Below are 4553 nucleotides of genomic sequence, written 5' to 3'. Positions count from 1 at the left end.
AGAAAGAAAGGAAAGCAATAAGAAGGGGACAAAAATGTCCCAAAGTTCAAAGTTCAATAAAAATCAATGCATATGTGTGGTGATCAAAAAGAGAATACATGAGTGTGTGTGAAAAGTGAAGAATGGGTAGTTAGGTTTGTTTAGAATTGTATAGGTTGTCATAGGTTAGGTGGGAAGTTTAAGTTAATCAAAGATTCGAATTTCAAGCTCACTTGACCATATGCATCCTACCTTGACCCTAACGCCATTACAACCTATGGAAAAGTCCTCATGATATTTGTATGCATGCATGAAATAATTGTTGATTGTTAGATGAAAAACAATTCTTGGAAAGCATGATTAGGGGAGAACTCAGTGAATCAACCCCATACACTTGAGTGACTAGAGCGGATACACATCCGGCGAGGGTTCGATTGCTCAATTACATGTTTCCACCCATGATCATCTCTTTTCTTGCAAGTTTGTAAGATCTTTTTAATAATTCAATTCAATTGTGGGTTGAGTGATTGCTATTTCCATAGCCCTTGTGTTTGTATATGTATTCTTGGAAATTGATTTATTTTGACTAAGTGGATGCATTCATGTAGATAGATCACATATAGATAGGTTGCATGTAGTTAGTTTGCATTGAATAAATGTTGATGTCCCTTTCCTTCTTTCTTGATTTTAGCAGGAGGACATGCTTAGTTTAAATGTGGGGAGATTTGATAAACCCCGATGTCGTGATTTATCTTATGACTATTTTGGGGGATTTTATCACATTTTCTCACATATATTCAATAAGATAGCATGGTTTTGTAATTCTCCCTTGAATTGTGCTTAAATGTGAAAACATGCTTTTTCAGCCCTAAAATTGGTAATTTTAATTCACTTTAATTCCATTCGATGTCTTGATGTATTTTTTGAGTGATTTTAGGTTCATAGAGCAAGTATCGGATGGAAGACGTGAGGAGAAAAGCATGCAAAGCGGGAGAACACATGAAGAAATGAAGGAACCGGAAAGCTGTCAAGCCCGACCTCTTCGCACTCAATCGACCATAAATTGAGCTACAGAGGTCCAAATGAGGCGGTTCTAGTTGCGTTGAAAACCTAACATCCGGGGCTTCAAAATGATATAAAATTTGTCATATGTTACTTCGCGTTCAGGGGCGCGCACGCGCCATGTACGCGTGCGCGCCGATGCTGCCGTGGCCCACTCAAGTGAATTCGCCCCCAGCAATTTTTGAAGCACTTTGGGCCCAACCCAACTCATTTCTAATGCTATTTCATGCAGAATTCAAGCTTGGGCAAAGGGGAGAGCAATTGTTTGGTAGTATAGCATCATGTAGGTTAGTTTCTAGAGAAAGAAGGTCCTTCTTCTCTCTAGAATTAGGTTAGGTTAATTTCTCCTAGATCTAGGTTTAATTCTTGCTTTGATTTACTTTTCCTTTACAATTTCTTATTCCTGTACTCTTCCTCTCTCTAATTTTGTATTTCATTCTAGTAATTGCTTACTTTGTTGTTGATGCACTTTTGTTCTTCCATTTTCCTTTAATACAATTTATGATTCATGTTCTTTTACTATTGATTTGCTTTATTGTTGTTTAATTCCTTGCAATTGAGTAGTGTAGATTCACATTCCTTGCAATTTACTATGCTTTCCTTATACACCCACCAAGTGTTTGATAAAATGCTTGGTTGGATTTTAGTGCTCTTGGCTTGGGAAGGTAACTTAGGAACTCTTGAGTCACTAATGTCCAAGTGATTGACGATTGGGAGCCATTAATGCTAGATCTCACCAATTGATTAGTTGTAGAACTAGGACTTATGGACTTGGATTGACATAGCTCACTTGACTTTCCTTTACTACTAGTTAGAGGTTAACTTAGTGGGGTTGATCCTTGCCAATTCTCATGTTGTGGTTAGTGACTAGGATAGAGATCCTTGACCACCAAACCTTGCTAAGACCTCTTTAGTTGTCAGTTTATTTTCATTTCCATTTACTTTTCATGCCTCTTATCAAAAACCCCAAAAACATCTCATAACCAATAACAAGACACTTTGTTGCAATTCCTAGGGAGAACGACCCGAGGTTTAAATACTTCGGTTTATAAAATTTAGGGGTTTGTACATGTGACACAACCTAAATTTTTGATTGGGAGGATTGTTTGTTGGTGTAGAACTATACTTTACAACGAGAATTCATTCAGTTGAGGAAATTCTATATCAACAAAAGTCCTCTCATCAGTGAGACTTCATAATAGCAAATAAAAACAAAACAAACAAAGTCCTAAAACTAACAAAAACTCACAAACAAGAAAAAGACAAACATATTCACAATATTCACATATGAACAATAACGAATAACATGGCACACATTTGCAATTCCCAGGCAACGGCACCAAAAAATTGATGGAGGAAAATTGTCTGTATAGAATTTCTCAATGAAATCTCATTGCAAGTATAGTTCTAAACTAACAAACAATCCTCAATCAAAATTTAATTTACTTGTCACAAGTACAAACCCCAATAAAAATAACCGAAGTATTTAAACCTCGGGTCGTCTCTCAAGGAATTGCAGGGAAGTGTTCATGTTATTGGTTATGAGAAAGTGTTTTTGGGGTTTTGGAATAAGGGACAAGAAACATAAAATGCAAGAAAGTAAATGGAACTCAAATGTAAAAAGGTCTTGGCAAGGGTTGATGGTTAAGGATCTTTATCCTTGTCACTAACCACAACATGATATTTGCAAGGATCAATCCCATTAAGTCATCCTCTAACAAGTAAAGGAAAGTCAAATGGGCTTTATCAATCCTAATCCTCAATCCTAATCACTTGGACATTAGCAACTCAAGGTCACCTAAGTTACCATCCCAAGCCAAGAACACAAAAATCTACGCTAACATCCTTCCAAGCATTTTGTCAAACACTTGGAAGGCACAAAAGGAAAACTAGATAAAATGACAACAAGAATGTTAAATCTACAACTACCCAATTGTAAGGAAATAATAACAACAACTCAATTAAACAACAAGAGAAAATGAAACATGAATTGAATTAAAAGGAAATCAAAATCCAACAATAGTGCATCAACATAAAAGAGGCATAAAAAGGGAAATTAACAAGAGAACTAAGAGAGAAAAGATGTAATAACAAGAAATTAAAAGGAAACAAGATGGCAACAAGAAATTAAAGCTAGATCTAAGGGAAATTAACCTAGTCCTAACCTAATTCTAGAGAGAAGAGGGATTGATAAATCCATATTTGATGATATATTTTGGTTTGATTTGAGTGAATTTCATCACATAAAATAGTATGCTTTTATGTTTTCTCTCTAGATTGTGCCTAAAAATGAAAACATGCTATTTTGTGCTTATTTTAATCACTTTTATCCCACTTTCATGCTATTCGATGCCATGATAAGTGTGTTGAGTAATTTTAGGTCCTAAAGGCAAGTTTGGCAAGGCAAAAGTGGAAGGAAGCATGTAAAAAGGGAGTAAACATGAAGAAAACAAAGGAGAAGCACACATTGGAGTGTGCGTGCGCACAACCACCTTTGCGTACGCACAAAAGCCACGAAACCATGTGTGCGTGCGCACGACAACCTGTGCGTACGCACAAGAAGAAAATCAGCATGTGTGCGTACGCTCACACCTGTGCGTACGCACACGTCCCAACGCGTGACTCATTTATTGCAAATCACTGGGAGCGATTTTTGGGCCTGCAGGGCCCAGTTTTGGACTTTCTGAGGTTGATTGAGAGCTATATCAAGAGAGACCTCACTCCATGTGAAGGAGGGGCAATTAGGCCTAGCTTTTGTTATGTTTTCTCTTAGTTTCTAGAGAGAGAAGCTCCCCCATCTCTCTAGAATTAGGGTTTTTAGCTTAGTTTCCTTTTAATTCCAGCACTTTAATTCTTGTTTTAATGTAGTTTTCTTTATATTTTCTTGCTCTCTTGTCCTTATCTTCTTAATTCCTCTTGTTATTTCTTTTATTTTTCTTTTTTTATGTTCATGGATACTCTTGTTAACTTTAATTTCAATTAATGCAATTTATGTTTTCATGTCATTTATTACTTTCGTTGGTTGTTATTGTTATCTTCTTGCTTTGGTAGCTTTGGAATTTATTTTAATGCATTTTAATATTATTTTATTGTTTTTCCTCACTCTTGGCTTGAAATTGTTGACTTTGGTGTCCCTTGAGTCATTGATGTCCATTCTTGTTTGATACATTAGAGTAGTTAGTTGATTTGGTCTCCCTTGACTCTATGTGACTCCTTAGTGTTGACATAGGACTTAGGGATTGAAATCACTATGCCTTTTTGACTTATTGATGACTTGCATCATCTACCCTTTTTTCTTGAATAAAGAGGACCATAAAAGAGCATAAATCTCATTTGATCATTGCAATTCATGCATTATTTGATGAATATTATGGTACATTGCTTTGAGATGAGTTGTGCTGAATTTCAGGTGAAAAAGACATCAAAAAGGGGAAGACAACAACAAAAATGAGCTAGGCGTGTGAAGCGGGCATGTCACTCAGAGCAAACGCCACAAAAATGAACTAGCGTGC

Source organism: Arachis ipaensis, chromosome B09, assembly GCF_000816755.2.
Source record: "Arachis ipaensis cultivar K30076 chromosome B09, Araip1.1, whole genome shotgun sequence".
Classification (NCBI taxonomy): domain Eukaryota; kingdom Viridiplantae; phylum Streptophyta; class Magnoliopsida; order Fabales; family Fabaceae; genus Arachis; species Arachis ipaensis.
The sequence above is the reverse complement of the archived record's forward strand: the minus strand, read 5'-3'. Positions refer to the sequence as shown.